General features: G+C 38.9%; 1 protein-coding gene across 2 annotated transcripts in view; it reads right to left on the bottom strand.

The window, feature by feature from the left end:
* The window catches only part of LOC145660169 (uncharacterized), a 283,557-nt gene that overhangs the window by 52,505 nt on the left and 207,533 nt on the right, over positions 1 to 23,519 (bottom strand). Inside the window, exon 3 of one of the 2 annotated variants that reach the window (XM_081724291.1) lies at positions 17,772 to 17,842. The exons of the other annotated variant lie outside the window; for it this stretch is intronic. The gene's annotated coding sequence lies outside the window, so the exon portion shown is untranslated. The remainder of the gene's footprint in view (positions 1 to 17,771; positions 17,843 to 23,519) is intronic. 2 annotated transcript variants of the gene reach the window in all.

Below are 23,519 nucleotides of genomic sequence, written 5' to 3'. Positions count from 1 at the left end.
AACTAGAAAGACTAAATTATGATTATTTATTAAAACAAGAAGGCAAAGGAATATGCACAGATGAAAGCTTATAAAGGGTAGATAGGCAACTTGCATTAGTATAAAATTCAGGGGTCGGCTGAATCAGTCTGTTTCTATGGGATGATGAAGGGATGAAAGAATGATATGTGGGACAGATAAATGGGTGCCCTCAGTATGGAATATGAGGCTTGTCAAAATTAACTTTATTGTCATTCATTCTCACCACAGACATGTTAAGTGTGACATTGGGAAGGGAGGGATGCAAGTACAAACAAGGAGCATCTTTATTCTCCATAAGGTAACGAAAACAAAACAGCACAGCGGTGAGCAGCTTCACATAGTCTTAGTAGCCTCTTTATGGAGTTTATTCTATAGGATGATCTTATATAAAAGAACTACAGTAATGTTACTCAGTACTTTTCCCGCTGTATTCCCGCTGCACACATGACACTGTGGATTGAGAAATGTTAAATGCCCATGCAACTTTGGAAATGGAATGTCCCATCCATCTGTCATTCATTATCATGCCTTCTTTGAAGTCTGATATTTCACATTGTCTTGCTGTGAGCACACTGACCAGTGTTCAGCCAGCATTCACTCACAAAATAACACTTCACAATTTATACAGGTGTGGGTGATCCCACACTGTCCCCTGAGGTAACACCACTTCAAATCAATTTATATACTGCTATCCTATGACTTTTGGCACATCACTGTATTTGTATACAAATTTGTATACAGCATTATGACCTTGGACTGTCTTGATATCAATTTTTGGTGTAATGCATGTGGCCCGAGTGCCGAAGGGTGAGGGGCAGGACGCACAGACTCCAGCGAAGTGGCCGAACATTTATTAACACATAAAGACAACGGCACTCAAATGTATTACAAACGAAGAACATGAACATGAAACGGTTAACACTGAACAAACACGATAAACATGTATACGTTTAACAATGACGAAAACAACATTAACACGTTACATCAACAATCACCAACGACACTGCACACACTGACGCGGGTTTAAATGCACAGACAGGACGAGGTACAGGTGTGTGCAGGTGTGGCCACAAATGAGAATCCTCCCACTGCACGTGACAGGCCAAACCACACAACTCGCGGTAGGCGAGTGTTCCGTGTCATTGGGATTACTACAATATTTACCATTACATATTTACCATTAAGTTTGCATCCAGCATCTTCTTGATCTCCATTATAAAAAAAACAACAACCCTCAACTAAAGATGCACTGAGTAAAATCCAAATTGTGCTTATTTATTGAAGTGAGTCTTCTACAGCTTTCCCACAGCAGCAGAAACTCAGCTAGCCCCAATACTATCACATCAGGAAACAATCTTTTCCTGGGAAGTGAGAAAATTGCTGTTGGAGGTTGGTGGAGGTAGCATATCTGTCTCTGCAGCCTATATCTTATAGCAGGCAAAGAAACCGTTAATTTCCTCAGTACTCATATGGTTGCTGGCCTTGTAGTTGGTGAGGTATTGGATTGCCTTATTTAGCATTAACATAGCATTTACATGACTTTTATGGCATTTAGTTGACACTTTTATCCAAAGTGACTTACAATTATGACTGAGTACAACTTGAGCAATTGAGGGTTAAGGGCCTTGCTCAGGGGACAGGAACAGGTGAGCATCACCAAGAAGGCCTTATTTAGTGTATTTTTCCCCCTGGTAGCACATTTTATGTGGTGTTTGAATTTCAGGAGAAACTCCTATAAATCTACCTCCTTTAAATCACTATCTGTTATGTGGGCTGCTTCTGGGTAATTACTTTGTTGTACGTTTGGAGTGTTAAACATGCAGAATAAAGCAATGTTATTGTTAGCATTTGGAGGAATGTAAACTGCAGCTACAGTGATGTTGGATAGCTCACAATGAAGGTGAAATGACCTACAGTTAACTGTCAGGGACTCCAAATCAGAAGAACTCTATGATTTTGGTGTTGGTGCAGCAGTTGTTATGTACATAGATGCACTCTCCCTAACTCTTAGAAGAGTCTTTGTTTCTGTCCCAGCAAAATGTGGCCTGCCTGCTCCATGGCTACGTCCAGGATAAGTATGAAGCCGTGTTTCTGTTATCAACAAAATGCAACAGTTCTCTATGAGTTTGTTTGAGGAGATCAGTAGCTTCAAGTCATTTTGTTGGAGATGGGTCTTGTGTTGGCCAGAAGAATTCTGGGTAGCAGTGGGTTGTGTGGTTGACTCTTAAATATAGTGAGTAGCCCAGACCGGCATCCTTATTTTCATGAATCTGCTCTGCCTCCGCCACTTGCTGGAGCCGATAACAATCCATGGAGAGCCCAGTGTTCTGGCTACACTGGAATCCGATGGTTAGGAGATCTTGGTGAGTGTAGGTGAGATTCTCTTGATTAAAATTAACATTGATGGTCAGTCATATAAACATAATATATATAGAATATATAGAAATATATACATTTTTGTATATAAAAGCTGGAAAGCAATTGTATTGAATGATGTACACTGGTTGCAGTAAAATATAAATCTAGTTATATATTAATTATGAGCATTATTTTTTCTGTTTTTCTAAATATAAAAAACATGGATAGTAAAATAATTTCCAGTTTAAATATTAATTCTGTACTCATCCTTGGATATGTTGTTTACAAAAAATACACCTACTGATAAATGTACAAAAGCAATTAGTACATTTCTTTGAACTATGGACTTAAGATATTTGGAGATGTGCTCAAACATAAGAGAACATAAGAAACATAATTTCATTGCTAATATGAACTGGGAGATAAAGCTAATACATTTTTAGTATGGCAACAATTTCTGGTAATTGTAATAAGTACACTTAAAATTTTCAAAGAGGTTTAAAGAACCCCCTGCTCTACCACACTGATTACAAAAGAACAACTAATATGTACCTTTAGATGGAGCCCTAAGCTATTTAACATATTGTGGGATTCTTGTATAGTAAAGCAGGTAGGGCAACATTGATTAATACTGAACTCACTCTTGATAAGAGTGTCTGTTATAAATGTCATAAAAATACATATTTTTTACATTTTCTTTTTTGTGAAGAGAATGTACAGAACAGTCACTTTTACTTGACACAAGATTTTGTTAAAATAAACATGTTAATATTCTAACCCATCTTGAAAAATTCAATCTCACTGGTCTTACAAAATGTTGATTTTGAAACCTATATCTCTGTCACTGATATTGTCAACAATATTGTTCTTACCATAGAACCTTGCCATAGTGATACTTGGAGTATGTATTAGCTTTGCAGTGTATTATGCAGAAGCTACAGTGACCCAGGGCACACCATGAGGCACCTGCGCTCTCTCATTTAATTTTTAAAATGTTTCTGTGATATGACTAAAAATCATTTTTATTTACAATTATTCAGCAATCTACCTTGTACTCCTGTTTTATTTTTAAACTATGAATATTGTGACGATTTGAGGCAAACAGGGTGTGGGGAAGAGGCACGATCAAACAGACATTTATTTCACACACAAGCGATACATATAATAAACCACACACACTATGCACACCTGAAACTTACTACGAGACAGGAGACATATATACACTCAATACACATAATACAGAATAGGTGGACGACCTGAGAGGGCATGGCGACACAGACGAATACACACGAAGATGTTTGAGTAGGGGGGTGGGGCCGTAACATGACAGAGCCCCCCTGCCCAACGCCAAACGGCAAGGCCAACGTACCGGGCAGTCCGCCACGGGCCAGCACGAGCAGGAGCGCGGGGGGAAGTACCGGGACCAGGACGATAACAGATACAGGATCGTACATACTAACGGGGACAGACAGACATACAACAGAACAAAGTGATCGGCACATTTAAGGTAACGGGGACAGGCACGGTGACGGGGACACCACACAAATGAAATAGTCCGGGGAAAAGTGGGGGAGCCCCAGCCATCGGCTGGGTCGGACGGCTACTAGCCTACTAGAGTGTCGATCGCCAGCTCGGTTAATGGAGGCTGTCTAGACCCTGAATTTGGTGACTCCAAACTTCTACTGACTCCACTCCACAAAAAACAGTGACAACAATTTTGGCCATGAACCGTGCTTCCACATTACAGAAAACTATGATTGCTCCTTCTACAGAATCTTCTCAAGAAATAACAGTGATAACCACTATCCCTGTCACAACACCACAGGCAACAACTACAAAATTGTCATCATATACTGAGTCCAGTCCACAGTCCCAAAGACAACTTTGTCAAATAGCTTTGCTTCCAAACAACAGACAACTAAGATTGCTACATCTAAGGATGCCACACAACAGATCGCAGTGACAAATTCCACACAACAAACAATTAGGACTGATACTTCTACAGAATCTATTTCACAGACAACAACTTCATCCACTACACCTGAATCCACATTGCAAACTACAAATCCATTCCTGTCAACTTCAACTGAGTCCACTCCACAGACATCAGTGACATCATCTTTGGCCATTACATTTGCATCAACACAATATGCCACTACTACATGCAAGTCAGCTTCTACTGAATCCATGCCACAGACAACAATAAAAACTATCACTGCCTCCACACCACAGAATACAATTCCATCCATGACAAATTCTTCTGATTCCATTGCACAGACAACTACTACACAGATGGCAAGTTCTAATAAAACCACTCCACAGACCACATTGACATCAACTGTTTGTGTCAACACACATCAGACTACAACTATAACAAAGGCATCTTCTACTGAATACATGGAACAGACAACAACCACTGTGACTTCTAAAGAACCTACTCCACAGTCAACAGTGGCAACAACTATCCCTGTCACCACGTCAAAGACAACAAGTACCAGAGTCCCATATCCTACTGACTGTACTACACAAGCATTCATGTCACCAAGCCACAGAAGAAAATTTTGTCGATGACAACTTCTTCTGAGTCCTCTCCACAGTTCTACTGAAACAACTCAACAGGCCTTATTGTCATCAACTGTCCCTGTCACCACACCACAGACTACAACATCAACAATGGCATCTTCTACTGAATCCACTGAACAGACAACTTCCATTGCACCATCTACAGAATCTACTCTACAGTCACCAGTGACAACAACTATCCCTGTCACCACAGCTCAGACAACAACTACCACAATTGCAACTTCTGAGAACAACTTTGCACACTTTTGCTGCCTCCACACCTCAGACTAAAACTCCATCTATGACAACTTCAACTCAGTCCACTCCACAGAGTATAACAACAACAACCTTGGGCAGTACTCCTGCCTCGACACAAAAGACCACTACTACACAGATGGCAAGTTCTATTGAAACCACTGAAATGATGTTATTGTCATCAACTGTCCCTGTCACCACACCACAGACTACAATGACAGCAAGGGCATCTTCTGCTGAATCCACTGAACAGACAACTACCATTGCACCATCTACAGAATCTACTCCACAGTCAGAAATGACAACTTTGCCCACTTCACCTGCATACAGACAACAGACAAGTTCTACAGAGATGGCAAGTTGTACTGAAACAACTCAACAGGCCTTATTGTCATCACCTGTCCCTGTCACCACACCACAGACTACAACATCAACAATGGCATCTTCTATTGAATCCACTGAACAGACAACTAGCATTGCAAGTTCTACTGAAAACACTCCACAGGCTTTATTGTCATCAACTGTCCCTGTCACCACAGCTCAGTCTACAACATCAACAATGGCATCTTCTACTGAATCCATTGAACCCACAACTAGCATTGCAACCTATGCAGATTCTGCTCCACAGTCAACAGGGACAACAAGTATCCCTGTCACCACACCACAGACAACAACTACCACAGTTGCAGCTTCTAATGTATATATTCCACAGCCAACAATGACAACAACTTTGCAAACTACTCCTGCCTCCACACCTCAGACTAAAACTACATCTATGACAACTTCAACTGATTTCACTCCACAGAGTACAACAACAAAAACCTTGGCCACTACATCTGCCTCAAAACAACAAAGATCTACTACACAGATGGCACGTTCTACTGAAACCACTCCACAGGCTTTATTGTCATCAAATGTCCCTGTCACTACATCTCAGTCTACAACTACAGCAGGGGCCTCTTTTACTGAATCTACTGAACAGACAACTAGCATTGCAACCTCTCCAGAGTCTACTCCACAGTCAACAGTGACAACACATTTGCCCACTTCCCCTGCATACACAATAGACAACTTCTACACGGATGGCAGTTTCTACTGAAACCACTCCACAGGCCTTATTGTCATCAACTGTCCCTGTCAGTACACCTCAGTCTACAACTACATCATTGGCATCTTCTACTGAATCCACTGAACAGACAACTAGCATCACAACCTCTCCAGAATCTACTCCACAGTCAAAAGTGACAACAACTATCCCTCTCACCAAACCACAGAGAACAATTACCACAGTTGCAACTTCTAATGTGTATACTCCACAGCTGACAATGACAACAACTTTTCCCACTACACCTGTATCCACATCTCATACTACAACTACATCTATGACAACTTCTACTAAGTCCACATCGCAGAGTATAACAACAGCACCCTTGGCCACCACACCTAACTCGACACAACAGACTAATACTACACAGATTGCTAGTTCTAGTGAAACCACACCAAATACCTTATTGACATCAACTGTCCTTGTCACCACACCTCAATCTACAACTACAGCAATGCCCTCTTCTTCTGAATCCACTGAACAGACAAATAACATTGCAACTTCTACAGAATCTACTCCATAGTCAACAGTGATAACAACTTTGCCCACTTCACCTGCATACACTCAACAGACAAATTTTACAGAGATGGCAAGTTCTACTGAAACTACTCCAAAGGTCTTATTGTCATCATCTGTCCCTTTCACTACCCCACAGACTACAACTGCAGTAACGGCTTCTTCTCCTGAATCCACTGAAGAGTCAACTGGCATTGCAACTTCTACAGAATCTACTTCACAGTCAACAGTGTTAACAACTATTACTGTCACCACACCAGAGACAACAACTACCACAATGGCATCTTCTCCTGAGTATACTCCACAGTCAACAGTGACACCAACTTTGTCCACTATTCCTGCCTCCACACTTCAGACTAAAACTCCATCTTTGACAACTTCATTTGAGTCCATTCCTCAGAGTATCACTACAGCAAAATTGTCCACTACACTTATCTCGACACAAAAATCAACTACTACACAAATGGCAAGTTCTAATGAAACCAAGTCACAGACCTTAGTTTCCTCAACAGTCCCTGTCACCACACCACAGACTACAACTAAAGCAATAGCATTCTCTACTAAATCCACTGAGCAGATAACTATCATTGCATCTTCTACAGTATCTACTCCACAGTCAACAGTGATTATCCCTGTCACCACACCACAAACAATTATCCCTGTCATCACACCACAGACAACAACTACCACAGTGGCATCTTCTACTGAGTATACTCCACAGGCAACAGTGTCAACTATCCATGTCACCACACCACAGACCAACTACATCGATGACAACTCCACAGCCAACACTGACAACGTATTTGTCCACTACACCTGTCTCGATACTGCAGACTACAACTTCATCTTTGACACCTTCTACTGAGTCCACTCCACAGAGTACAATGTCAATACTTTTGTCCACTACACCTTCCTCCACACAAAAGGCAGTCATGTCACCAATACTAATTTCATCTGAATTCACTACAAAGACAACAATAAAAACAACATATATCCCTGCATCCACAGTTCAGACAACTTCACAAATGGAAACTTCAGTTGGATCCACTTCACAGGGACCATTCACAATCCCTGTCACTGCACAAAAAACAACTACAAGAACGGCATCTTCTACTGAATCCATTGCCCGGACAACATTGATAACTTTTTCCACTACCCCTACTTCCACACAACAGACAACTACAATGGCTGTTTCTACACAAACTACTCCGGAGACAACCCTCAACACTACCCTTGTGACCACATCACAGACAACATCTATAAGAACGGAATTGTCAACTGAATCCACCGAACAGCCAACATTAACAACTTTGACCACTATCCCTGCTTCCCCACAACAGACAAATATGATTTATACTCCTAAAGAAACTACACCACAGACACCAATGACAACTATCCCTGTCAATACACCACAGACAGCAACCAGAACAATAACACCTTTTACTGAAGGCACTAAACTGACAACATTGACAACTATTTTGGCCACAGCCCCTGTTTCCACACAACAGACAACGTCGACTGCTACTTCTACAGAATCTACTCTACAGACAGTGATGACAACATTGGCTACTACCCCTGCCTCCACATCACAGACAACAGTGACATCGATGACAACTTCTACTGAGTCTACTCCACAGACAACAGGGACAACTGTGGCCACTGCTTCTTCACAACAGACAACAATACCTCATACTCCTACAGAAACTACACCACAGACAACAGTGAAAACTATCCCTATCAACAAACCACATACAGCAACTACATCAATGGCACCTTCTATAGAATCTACTGAAAGGTCAACAGTGACAACTATGTTGTCAACAACACATACTTCCACACAACAGAAAACTACAACCCCCATCGCAACTTTTAATAAATCCACTACACAGACAACAGTGACATCAACTATCCTTGCCTCAATGCCACAGACAATAATGTCACCAGTGGCAACCTATACTGGATCAACCCCAGAGACAATACTGACAACAACTATCCCTGACACCACACTCCAGTCAACTACAATAATATCAACTTCTATTGAATCTACTCCACAGACAACAGTGACAACAAATTTGTCCACTCCCCCTACCTCAACACAACAAACTACAACACCAATGGCAACTTCTAATGAATACACTCGACAGGCCAAAGTAACAACTGCTTTTTTTGGTAGAAGTTCAGCCAACCAGATTACAGGTAACATGGAGTACCTTTTCCAAAATGGAGATACCAGAACACCAATCAAGTACCTCAATGAGCTCAGTATACAGAATGGTATGTTGTAGCACAATACCTTGTATCATAATTGATATGAATTGTTATTTATAAATGAAATCATGTAATGTAAAATTTACTCAAGAGTAATATAAAATTTTATATTTTTATATGTCTTCAGTGTAATTAATTTATATTACCTTTCAATTTCAGCATGGCATTTTTGTTATTGCTGTCATTCATTTTTTTTGGTCACATTTGTGTTTTTATAGGCATGAGATCAACCACACCCTCCACAGCCAACACACCCTTGCAGAGCACAACCACTCCTGGTACATCTACACTTGCCCAGTCCATCACAACTCCAAATATGTAAGTGTCTTGTTGCAAAAATATTATTATAATGTATTGCGCCTCAATGTGCTATTGCATATTGTGCCTAATGTCTCCTTTTTCCTTTACAATTACACCATAATTACACATGGGACCTCATTTCTAGATAATTATTGTTGGCATATAAGAAATAACTTGGTAACTATCACTTTGTCAGTTTCCATGTATTTCAGTAACCTCTTCTTTTTTCTCTCCTCCTTCAGGTGTGGGACTATACTGATTTATATTTGTGTGGTGTTTAAGAACTTCACAAACATACCTAGTGAAACTCAAGTTCTCGCCGCCACCAGTACTCAGCTGGACTCACGTATCAGAACAAATCAAAAATAACCTGAATGTGAAAGTGAGCATTCAGAAAGTCACTTATCAGAGTGAGACTCTGTCCTGATCATTTTTTATTAATTAACAAAATATATTTGACTAGCTTCTAACAATAAAATATTACATATGGATCCACTTTCCTTGATACTGCTATTTCATACTATACATAATGACATAATGACGTATAAATATATTAGAACAAACCCCCCCCCCCCAAAAAAAAACTGGGTGGTAGAGAAATTCTTACACTTAGATGATTTTTGCAGGAAGCAAAATCATTTATGACTGGTGTAATCTCTGATGACCTGCATCCTGTCTTACAAAACATGTGTAACTTAGTAAGGGTTCTAGTTGCAGCATTAAAAACAAATAGTCAGACTGAGTCTCTGTCCTGATAATTTTTTATTAATTTACTCTGTGTTGTTAATTAACTAAATATATTTGACTAGCTTCTAACAATAAAATATTACAAGTAGTGACAGTTCAGCTTTTGTTTATCAAGTGTTTGGTAATGCCCCACCTCTCTTTTAGAATTGGACAACAGCTCATTCACCATCAACTTTGCATTTAAGCTCAGCAATGTGAGCATGGCTATGAATACTGAACAGAAGAATGATACACATGACTTAATTTACAATACCATCAGCATCCTGGTGAGTGTGAGCCACTGTTCATGTTCACTGTACATTTATATTCATGGCATTTAGCTGATGCTTTTATCCAAAGCGACTTACAATTATGAGTGAGTACAACTTGAGCAATTGAGGGTTAAGGGCCTTGCTCAAGGGCCCAACAGTGGCAACTTGGCAGTGGTGGGGCTTGAACCAACAACTAATTACAACCAATTACCTTAGCCACTGAGCTACCACTGTAATTTGTATTATACTTCCACTTACTTTGGGTCTCAAAATTATTTTCTAAAAGGAAAAAAAATATATGACCTGCAATTAAAACTACATTTTCTAAATAAATACATTGCTTGTAATTTTAAGACATGTAGTTAACCTTTACACTTATTCTTAGATGAACAAAATATTGAACAAACCAGATGCTACACCACATGTCTTCCCACAAGCTAACTACATGTAAGTGATAAAACAATTTCAGCTGAGGCCTTTTGCAAACAGACACCTCCTGTGCTTTGTATACACTCATTTAATTTTATAGAGAATTAAAAATAACAATATTATTTAATGATTCAGTTTAATTTGTCCATTCCCTCCAGGGACAATGCTACTTTGATTGTGGCTACTGCTGAATATGTCTATGTGCGGGATGATATCAAAACGGCAAGTGGATTTCTTGCTCAAATACTTAGTCTGGCATCAACCACTACTCCTGCTACAACCACCAGCACTCCTGCTACAACCACCATGCAGTACCCCTCAGTACTCAACACCACAAACCCTGGAAATAGCACCAACACAGGGGTGTGGTGGGTCTTGGCCATCATTGTCTCCTGCAGCATAGCCGCCATTTTTATACCATGCTTGATTCTACTCTGTGTAAGTATTACTAAAGCTCTTTTAAAGCCATCTGTTTGTATGGTTCTATGCAGTTAAGAAATATATTTTGTGATGTTGAATGTCAATAACATTCATTTTTAAATTAAAACAAATTTTTAGTTAAACAGTAATGGCAATGAAAAAGTAATTGTAGTTGCCTATCAAGAAGTGATCAGAATTTTTTTTGTTTCACTTCACTCTTGTGTCCTCTGTCTTTCTCTTCCTCTGTGTGTGTTTGTTTCTCTCTGTGTATCTCAGTGTGGTTGGTGTGCTGCTCTAAGGAGGCGGTACAGCAGAAGACAATCCCGCAATATCGTCTACACAACACGGAATGGACTGTTTTAAAAAATAAACTAAGGGCAAAAATACTTAAAATATGCTATCAAAAATTGCAACTAAAATCTATTTTACTATTATTAGTTAAAAAAACATTTCTCAGCTCTTCAATGTTAGACATTTCTAATTGTAATATTAAAATTATATATATATATATATATATATATATATATATATATATGAAATTATTATGGATCATGGAACTGTACTTACATATGTATAATGTTTTGTCTTAATGTTTTAATAGATCTTTATATTATATATAACTGCATAATCACTTATAATACTATTTTGTTTTGTTATTATCAGTAACACAAATATAACACTGGAGAACAACATTTGAACTTTTTTTTCACTTCCCAAACTAAAATAGGTGGACCATTTTGTACTATTATGCAGAATTCAAATTTGTTTTTAGACATTTCTGTCACATATGGTTTTTAAGTGACAGGGCAATAACATTTTAAATCAATTGTAAATTACTTACTCATAAATAAGGCCATTTTTGCACTTAAAATTTGTGAAGACATACTCCTAAAATCTACTTTTGATGACGTTGCAATCTGCCAACATAGGGATCCACTTTCCCTGATATTGCTATTTCATATTGTACATAATGACATAATGATGTATAAATATATAAGAACACTCCCCCCCAAAAAAAAACAAACAAACAAACAAAAAAACTGGGTAGTAGCGAAATTCTTACACTTAGATGATTTTTGCAGGAAGCAAAATCATTTATGAACAGTGTAATCTCTGATGACCTGCGTCCTTTCTTACAAAACATGTTTAATTTATTAAGGGTTCTAGTTTCAGCATTAAAAAAAAAAAAAAAAAGTCACAGAGAACAACTTTGTGTCAGCTCTGTCAGATACATACGCTATGGATATACTCTGTGTATGCACAAAAAAATCCTGAAATTTGTGGAGAACTGCAACAAAGAGGAGACATGGGTCTCTACAGGTTGGAGTTAGTGAGCATTTCAAAACCTTACTGGTCATATAAAAAGGAGAGTGGGTGTGTATATAAAAAGAAGGTGGGCAAGTTGACAGTAGGTGGAAAATCCCATGTTATGTCAAGCCCACAACTCCAGTCTCCACTGTTTCCCCAAAGACCCTGACAGGTAATTATTCACAACAGTGTAGAAATTCTTAAACTCTTTTTAAGTGGGAACTATTCTAGTGCAAGCTTGTGCACTTGCTGGCTAACACACCTAGCTAGCTATTTGGCTAGTTATCATTCTTTAACCCCTTGTAACAAAGTGGTCTGTCCACCCCCCATTTTTTTGTGTTTTGTTATCCATCAAGAAGAGCCAATGGACTGCTCCATGGTCATCCAGTCGATCTGTGAATTGGAGAGGTTAGATATACAAGAACAGGAGGTCTAGGCAACTCAGAATAAGAGTGTTTTTATTGTGCATACACAGGATTTGTCACTCTTGTTAATGGAATATATATGAATATATATATATATATATATATATATATATATATATATATATATATATATATATATATATAAGAAAAAGAAAAACATCCTATAAAATACAAATACTCCTGCATGTACACTTAATTAAGAATGTAGTTGTTCAGAGATGTGTTGTGTGTTGTGACAGATTAAAGGAAAGCCTTCAGGAGAGTTCTAACAGAAGAAGGCCATAACCATCACAAAGTATGCCACAAAGGGCACTTTGTTGATCAAAAATCAAACCTATATGGCCCTGTATGAAAAGGTGCTCTACCCCCCTCCCCCCATTAAAACATAAATTAACTGTGGTTTATCAAATCTTTGGAAAGCTGAGTTCAATTTCTCTAGCCACACCCAGGCCTGATTACTGCCACACCTGTTCTCAATCAAGAAATCACTTAAATAGGACCTGCCTGACAAAGTGAAATAGCCAAAAGAAATCCTCAAAAGCTAGACATCATGCTGCTGTCCAAAGAAATTCAGTCTGGAAAAGGTTATAAAGCTATTTCTAAAGCTTTGGGACTCCAGCGAACCACAGCGAGAGCCATTATCCACAAGTGGCAAACCTTCCTAGGAGTGGCTGGCCGACCAAAATTACCCCAAGAGCACAGCGACAACTCATCCAAGAGGTCACAAAAGACCCCACAACAACATCCAAAGAACTGCAGGCCTCACTTGCTTCGATTAAGGTCAGTGTTCATGACACCACCATAAGAAAGAGACTGGACAAAAATGGCCTGCATGGCAGAGTTCCAAGACGAAAACCACTGCTGAGCAAAAAGAACACAAAGGCTCGTCTCAGTTTTGCAAGAAAACATCTTGATGATCCCCAAGACTTTTAGGACAATACTCTGTCGACTGATGAGAAAAAAGTTGAACTTTCTGGAAGGTGTATGTCCCATTATGTCTGGCATAAATGTAACACAGCATTTCAGAAAAGGAACATCATACCAACAGTAAAATATGATGGTGGTTGTGTGATGGTCTGGGGCTGTTTTGCTGCTTCAGGACCTGGAAGACTTGCTATGCTAAATGGAACCATGAATTCTGCTGTCTACCAAAAAATCCTGAAGGAGAATGTTCGGCCATCTGTTCGTGACCTCAAGCTGAAGTGCACTTGGGTTCTGCAGCAGGACAATGATCCAAAACACACCAGCAAGTCCACCTCTAAATGGCTTAAGAAAAACAAAATGAAGACTTTGGCATGGCCTAGTCAAAGTCCTGACCTGAATCCAATTGAGATGCTGTGGCATGACCTTACAAAGGCGGTTCATGCTTGTGGCCGAATTACAACAATTCTGCAAAGACGAGTGGGCCAAAATTCCTCCACAGCACTGTAGAAGACTCAGTGCCAGTTATCACAAATGCTTCATTGCAGTTGTTGCTGCTAAGGGTGGCCCAACAAGTTATTAGGTTTGAGGGCAATCACATTTTCACACAGGACCATGTAGGTTTGGATTTTTTTCCCCTTAATAATAAAAACCTTCATTTAAAAACTGCATTTTGTTTACTTGTGTTTTTTGTCTAATATTTTAAATTTGTTTGATCTGAAAGATTTGTGTGACAAACATGCAAAAAAAAAAAGTCAGGAAGGGGGCAAACACTTTTTCACACCACTGTAAGTGTGTCTACATGCAGCTCTGGAAAAAAAATAAGAGACTACTCAAATCTTTTATTAAATCAGCATCTCCACATGTACAGCAGTCATTCCACTCAAGTTTTTGTTGAATTCCTTTACAGACACACCTCATTTTACTCAATGAGATGCCGTATAGGTGATCACCTTAACAAATTCCTATTCTAATGAGCAACAGTATAAAAACCACAGCTGTAATCATTATTCTCTTGTTATAGAACCAGCTGGATGGGAAAAGCAGTGCTAGGACTACCCAAAAAAGTAAGTGTAGTCAAAATACAGCTGCAGACTGTGCCAAAAGATTTGAAAAGAAAAGAATGAGGAAAAGAAGGGTTCAATTGTAGCTTTACTGGCAGAGGGATACAGTGAGCATCAGGTTGCTTCTATCTTGAAAATTTCAAAAACTACGGTTCATAGGAACAAGGTCAAGCAGCAAAGACATGAGACAATAACAGCTACAGACTGGCAGAGGTTGAAAATGACTCCCTACTGACCGTGATCACCACCTCATTCGAAGGTCACTTAACAACTGTAAGACAATGTCAAGGTACCTACAAAAAGAATGGCATGCAGCATCTGGGGTGAATTGCACAGCGAGGATGGTTCAAAATAGGCTTCTGGAGGCAGGACTGAAGTCGTGAAAAGCTAGAAAAAAGCCCTTCATCAATGAGAAGCAAAGAAGAGCCAGACTAAAGTTTGCAAAAGACCATACGGATTGGACCGTAGAGGACTGGAATAAGGTCATCTTCTCTGATGAGTGCAATTTTCAGCTTTATCCAACACCTGTTTGTGTAATGGTTAGACGGAGAACTGGAGAGGCCTACAAGTCAGAGTGTCACACCCGCTGTGAAATTTGGTACAGGATCAGTGATGATCTGGGGGTGTTTCAGCAAGGCTGGAATAGGGCAGATTTGTCATAGTGAAGGACAAATGAATCAAGCCACTTGCAAAACTGTGCTGGAAGAAAACTTGCTTCCTTCTGCTCTGACAATGTTTCCCCACTCTAATGATTGTTTTTTCAACAAGGCAATGCTCCATGTCATACAGCTAGGTCAATCAAAGTGTGGATGACCCTATCATGGCCAGCCCAATATGTAGATCTGAACCCCATTGTAAACCTCTGGAATGTGATCAAGAGGAAGATGGATGGTCACATGCCATCAAACAAAGCTGAGCTCATGGAATTTCTGTGCCAGGAGTGGTGTAGTTACCCAACAGCAATGGGAAATGTGTGGAATTTGGAAGAAATGTTGCCAGTAGTTTATAGAATAAAACAAAACTGCTCAGCCTGGTCAAACACATACCCATCAATTGTAAAACTAGAGAAACTGATCACTTTTTAAGTGGTCTCTTATTTTTTCTGGAGTTGTATGCATTAAGACTGAACTTAAAACCTTGATGCTTGCCTACAAAGCCAAAAATGGACCAGCCACTTCATACATGAGGTCAATAGTCAAAGCCCAATCCGTACCTCAAGTACTTCAAACCTCAAGTAGGGCTCAGCTTGAAATACCATGCTTCAAGTCTCATTGAAGACAAGCATTGAGACTATTTTCTGTCCTGGCTCCCAGATTGTGGAATGAACTTCCACTTGCTGTCCAGACAGCAAAGTCCCTTGCAGTTTTCAAACGCAGACTGAAAACCCATCTATTTGTGGAATATTTAAATGACAACTGACTTTGCTCCTATATTGACTGACTAAATTAGTACTTATTGTAGGGTATTGTTTATTACACTGATGTTGTCTAACAAACTCTAGTACTTATTGTTTATTACACATGATTGTTTAAGATAGACCTTATGTATTTTGTACTTCTAGGCATAAACAGTGATCCTTGTATTTGTACAGTATTCTAGATCATTGACAATTGGAATCTAACCTATTGTACAGTCTAGGGTGTATTCTATGAGTGAATGACAAAGTACTTTTGTAAGTCACTCTGGATAAGAGCATCTGCTAAATGCTGTAAATGTAATGAACTGTTTTTACATTTGAATGGTTACTGCACCTGTGCCCTCTATTGGTCCCATGGACGGACAGATCTGGCATGCTCAAATAAATCATTTGATAGCATCGACTATTCTTAAAATACAGTTCATCTATGAACATAAAATTTTCTTAGGACTAATATAATTACCTACTTACCATTTTTCAGCCTTCTATGTACAACCATTCGCCAGAAATCCAATGCTAAATGCACCGTGTTTTTTGGTAAATTTCCACAACAATCGTGCCTATTCGATTGCTGGAAGAGGAGGGTGGTTATCAAATTATCTCACAAGTGTTTTCCAGGCGCAATTGGCATAATTGACAGCTGTTTCAACAAATAGAGGACACTTAGATGAAAATGTAGACACCTTGCTTGCCTTATTTGTTTACCCAATACTAGAGTCATATGCAATGCCTAAAATTGCTTTGCATTCTAAGACATATAAAGTGTTGTGCATGTGTGTGATGCTATTTGGATAAACTGATGCAGTAATCCATATTGCTTTTAGTTAAATTGATCACCAATACTATTGGACATCATGGAAATGAAGAGGCTTATTTTAGCAGAAGTTTAAATTGCAAGTATAAATGAGAAAGCATACTATTTCTTTACAGTATTACAGTATTTACAATATTTCAGTATTTTCCCCAGCATAAAGTTTTAGCCTAATAGCAATGAAGCTGATATTGTTTAGCCTTTAACAATGAATCTAATATTGGCTTTTAATCAGTTGCAGAACACTGTTGTGTTGTGATGTTTTAGCAAAAAAAAAAATCTTGCACATTTGATGTATAATGACTGATGACTTTGTGTGCATTTGGAGAGGTTTTTAGGCATGTTGGAGACGTCTAGGACACCCAGTGCAAAATACTGTGTAGTTTCTAAATAATTTCATGTAGTGTTAAAGTTATTAGACAAGACCCTGGTGAACCAGGAAATGTAGAGCATGACTGAAAATGAATCTCCAGCATCAGAATACACATTATAAAGCCCAAAATAAAAGGTGTTTTTTTTTTTTGTTTATTTCTTTGACATTTTCTTCTGTATTACATGAGCACAAATAGAACCTAATTGATGGAAAAACAAACCTGGATGTTGTCTTGTCCCAAGTGTCTACTTCAATTTGAATCCTGAATGATCATTGTTCTATGTGTACTCTCTGAAAGTGAATGAGAGTAATCATATCATCAATATACAATGTCTAACATGTTACAAAATATCTCTTCCATGAATGCCTGGAATACAGAAGGACTGTTGGCCAGGCCATATGGCATTACCAGATAATATCCGCATGCTGTGACAAAAGCAGTCTTCCACTCATCACCATCCCTTATGAGGATTAAACTGTACACACTCTGCAAGTCTAACTTAGCAAAGACTGTAGCTCCTTGCAGTTTTTCATGTGTAATAGAGATCATGGGTAGGTGATAAGAATACTTTTACCTCATTTAAGGTATTTAAGGCTACCTCATTTACAACTCTGTAATCAATGCATGGTCGTAAACCTCCTCCATTCTTCTCCACAAAGAAGAGTTTGGCTGCGTGGGGAGATGTTGAAGGATGGACAAAACCTTGCTGAAGACCCTCCTGTACATACTCCTCCATAGCAACATCCTCTTGACAAGAGAGAGGGTATGGTTTAGCATGCCTGGGAAGTGGTGTTCTGGAAAGGAGGTTTATAGCACAGTCCCACTTTCTGTGAGGTGGTAAAACAACAGCTCTAGTCTTACTGAATGCATATTCTTTATAAGGAAGAGGTATTGTCTTGAGATCTGGCATCCCTGGTCTCTCCACTGTGGTAGAGTGAAGTGGAAGACTCAAACAATTCTTATGACAATGTGAGCTCCACTATAGCAGTTCAGACAGAAACCAAGAAATGTGGGAGTCATGTGTAGCCAACCAGGGTTATCCCAGGGTAAAATTGTCATGAGAAAGCTGCATCAGAAAAAAAAAAAAAACTGTATAGTTTCAGAATGAAACAGTCCCACTTGGAAAAAATGAGAACAGTCTGTAGTGTAACCAACCCTTTTTCGATGAGTTGACCATTGAGAGAATGAATTTGCAAGGGTGGCCCAATGGGTATGGTAGGTATTCCCAGCATAGTGACTATTCTGGAATCTAAAAATTCCCAGCTGTGCCGGAGTATACAAGAGCTGAAAAAGCTTCAGACCTGCCCCCCACAATACTAAGGATTGTAAAGTTAGTTGGTTACATTTAAATAAAAAGATGCTCCTTCTGACTGTAGAGAGGGATCTTGACTATTCCATAAGGCTCTCCCTCAAGCACCTGCCTCACCCGTGAGTAAGGATAAAACAAAAGGATGCGCTGAGTTTCGGCAAGTAACTGAAAAACGTGGTACGGAATGTACATGAAGCATTGCTTTAGGAAGTTTTTGTAATGCTCAGGCAAGCCATCCTATCGCACAGGAAATGTGACAGCTGGATTAAACATGGCAGATCTTGAAAAAGTCTCCTTGGAAAGAGATGAGCGTGGTTCTGACCGCTAATTTGCAGCGCTGTTCCTCCGAACCTGTGGGAGTATAAATAGTGCGCAGGGTTAATGAGACGCAGGTGTCTCCTGTCACAAGACAGGTGATTGCGAGCGGGGGAGGTAAGTGGTACGGTCCTGGTCTGGCGGAGGCGTGTCCCCCCATGTAGGGGACCGGTCTACCGTGACACTAATTAGGTGTCACATCTGTATTCTGGTCATTTTTGGAGACATAAAGAAAAATAGATGTTCAAAACAATTGTTTTTAATGTAAAAAATATTGTGTATACTGTGTCTGTGGTATAGTGCTTTATAGTACCTTATGATTTATTTATAAATCAATAAAGAATGACAAACTATCAATCACATGAAGCACTCAGTGATGGTATTTTGAACTGTTATAATGTGATGGCATTTTGAACTGTATTTATAACTATTAATATATATTATAGATGCTTTACAATTTTGCATAGGTCATTATCCACTTAAAAGGCATTATAATGAATAGTGACACTTGTGTTACTACATGTTACTACATGTTTATTTCATTATGAGCCTTAATAGACATTATTGGAGTTTATAAGTATGTATACAAAGCATTATTATGAAGTTGCTAAGAGTTCTAAAAGCATTTATAATGACATAAATATAGGCTTCATAGAAACTATTACCAAAAGTGCACTACTTTCTTCAAAATTCTTTATAGAGTCCTTCTGGTTTAAATATTATCTATGTGGTTTTGAACTTTCACTTGCTGCCACTGGAGGTAGTTGATTTTCTGCTGTGGGTAAGGTTTGTGATGTTGAAGACTCTGTCTCTGGAAAAGTGGTCATGTCACAGCTGCATGTTCATCTCTTGGTTCTGCACAGTGTACGTCCCTCTGTAATCACCTCACATAATTATGGTTGTTTCTTGAGTCACCTTTGCAAGAGGACCCCAGTACCCCACATGTCTCACATGCACCATGTTGTCTGGTGAGGGTCTCATGGTGAGAGGTTCATTACATGCTGAAATTCATAACATGCAAATTCCTTGAATTCTCTGCTGATAGAGTGTGGGCCATTGTCACTTATATAGTCAGTGGAATCTCATGACAAGAAAATATGAACTTACAGTGTGTGATGACCTGCCCTGCTGACAATTTCAATAGCATTGCAAACTCCAGGTAACTGGAATGATAGTCTAGAACTATCACGTAGCATCTGCCCTTCAGTTCAAACAAGTCCATGCCCTCTTGGCTCTCTTGGCTGCAGGTACTGGTAATGCTGACACCTTTCACATTGTCGCACAAATGCTTGTATGTCCCTGTGCATGAATGGCTAATACAGAATATATCTTTAATGTCAGGCTAATATCTTTGGCTAATATCAGGCTAATATCTTTGGCCTGTCTTTTGTACGTTTCGATGCCCAGACAGCCTTCATACAATACTCTTACCATCTGTGATCTTATGGAACGAAGAACATCTATTTTTGGTCCTTTCACCTTTTTTCTATTGACAGTTCACCTCTGAAGATCTGGAATGTATTAATCAGCATCTCTCCTGCAGGTAAGCACATGTTTACCATGACCTTTTGTAATTCATCATCCTTCGCTATCTCTTTGGCAATCTTTTCCCATTTAGCTTGAGAAACATGTATTTTTGCTCTTATAGAGTCAACATGGCCTCGCAGGTCATGTTCAGTTGTCTCATCAGTGTTGGGTAAGATGAATACATCAGCCACTTCAAGGTGTTTCCTGGGTATGATATAAGTAATATTTTTGCAGTTGCAGCATTGGCTGTTGAATACATGGTAGCATATCTTCAAAGGTTTAGTGAATATGGCTATTAATGATTAGTGATTCATCTCCAGCACAACAGACCATAGACAAATTCATGAAATTGTTTGCACCTAAATGCTGCTCCTAGTGTCTCTTTTTCAATATGTGCTTAGTTGCACTCTGCACACATCACTCTGCAATATATACAAGTGGGAACCATACTTACTGGCTTGGTGGTCAAGGGATGCAAACCAAAAGGACACAACATAAAAGAAAACACACGGAGATACAAGATTTGTAATAGAAGTATATTTGTTGTAAAAATATTTGTTATCGTTATATATATTTAATCACACACTCACAATATCAGGCATAACAGGGTTGGCGTAGGCCAATAAAAGAAACTAAACAATAAACAACCCTCACTTCTTCAAAAGCTCACTTCCTTAAACAAAAAGAAAAACAAATGAAAAATACAACATAACTTCCCTAACTTCCTAACATCAAAGCAGGAGAAAAAGAGCAAAAGAAAATGGCACCCACTCCTACAGATCCAAATAAAATAAAATGAAAAAAAAAATTTATATATATACACACACACACAAACACACACACACACACACACACACACACAAGCACACAGGTGTAGGCACATACAACGATAGGTGGAGCAGCAGGAAGGGGCTTTGGCTAAACTGTAAAGCATTACTTGGTACTCATAGTGTCCAGCTATGGTGATAAAAGCAGTTTTCCATTTGCCTCCTTCATAGATGCGTACCAGGTTATAAGCACTTCAAAGGTCCATCTTAGTGAAAAGTTTGGCTTCACTAACTTATTCAATAGCAGCAGGCACTGGAGGGAGAGGGAAACAATTCTGTATAATATGGGCAGGAGGTCTATAGCACAAGCTGAAGGCCTGTTAGGAGGAAATTTTGCAGCTTTTATTAAAAACGACAGAAAAATCTGAATACTCTGAAGGAAGAATTACATCGCATGGGTCATTTGAATTTACTATGGTAGTGAATCGCAGGGTTATGGCTAAACACTGAGAAAAACAATACTTTCCCCAAGATCGGATATCCGCAGTGGACCAAGAGAATACCGGGACAGACAACAGTACAGTACAGAAGGGTAAGTAAAAAAAATCCAATATCCACAAAAACAGGCAAGAGATCAATAGGCAAAAGCAGAAGGAATACAAGAGAACAGCTTAGTATGCACAAAACCCGTAGGCAATACTTCACAAAGGTTCCAAAGTCCCGGAGGCTTTATAGAACAGTGATGATAGTGAGTTGGAGGTGATTGACATCAGCTGCCATGGAGACCCTTAGAATTCAGGGGATGAAGACCTCTGCTGGCCAGATGTGTGTATTGAAGCAACTTAACTGACAAATTTTGTAATGTTTTTCAAAGGAGTCCAGCAAGAAAAGGACATGCACACAGCAAGTACCCCTTTTCTTTTTTTTTTCTTTCTTTACCTCTGGGTGACATCTAGTGGTACAAACAATATATTTTCAGACTAGAGAACACAACACAATCATATCATAAATGTGTAAAGCCAGCAAAAAAGATTGCCTTGCCGAATAATACTTTAATATTAATTACATTTAAAAGCTTTTGATTTCAAAAAGAGGGGGGATTACAAGAGTTGTTTCATATCTTTAAAGGACTTTGTGTGTGTATGTGTGTGTGTGTGCATGCATTTGCACATGCTCATGATTCAATTGTCACACCCTTGGGTAAAATGTATAACAATGAATATTCATCTTATTAACCACTGGGTTCTGTGCTTACATAAAGGAACATTTTAAAGCCAACAACAATAGACTTGTTCTTCAGGATTATTTTTCAGACACATTTCTGAATGGGAGCCACTTTTGCTTCAGTAAATTTTAGGCCAAATCTATTACAACAGCTTCAGTTGCAGAATAATTTTTGTTCATCATCATTTTAGTCACTTTATGGAATTTACACTATAGGCTTATCTTAAATAGAAGAACTATGGTGATGTTGCTCAGTTCTCTTTTCATGATTCTGTGTGTGTGCACGTGTGCGCGTGTGTGCGCATGTGTGCATGTGCGTGGCATTCCAGTGTGAGGGGAAGAAGAGAGAGAGGCATTTAACTTTTGTTGGTGATAGAGACTGCACCTGTAGTGGACACACCCTTATCAAAGGTGTCTAACTACATTTTGCTCTATTCTGTCACATGCTCTCACTTTGAGAAAGATGAGAAAATTTCATTACAGTTTTGTGTATGTGCGTGAAAGGTAGCTATATATAAATTGTGCTCAGCCATGACTGTAAGTTGTGTTGGATAAAAGTTTCAGATTAATGCCATAAATGTAAATGTAGAGACATTCAACTTGTTCTGAACACACCCTAGTGCATAAAACCTGTATAGGTACAAACTGTTATTCCATTTAAAAGAAACACCAGTTATTCCTGTTCCACTGTATGAGTATAAGTGATGGAATATGAGAAAAATGTAATTTGGTTGTCTGAAAAAGATACATATATAGTAGACACATTTAGAGCTGCGTAAGACCTTAGACTTCAAGACATCAGTTTGTGCATTACAGATTATGCAA

This window comes from Electrophorus electricus, chromosome 12, assembly GCF_041902795.1.
Source record: "Electrophorus electricus isolate QZ-2024a chromosome 12, ASM4190279v1, whole genome shotgun sequence".
Taxonomy (NCBI): domain Eukaryota; kingdom Metazoa; phylum Chordata; class Actinopteri; order Gymnotiformes; family Gymnotidae; genus Electrophorus; species Electrophorus electricus.
Note: the sequence above shows the minus strand (reverse complement) of the source record. Positions and strands in the feature narration are given on the sequence as shown.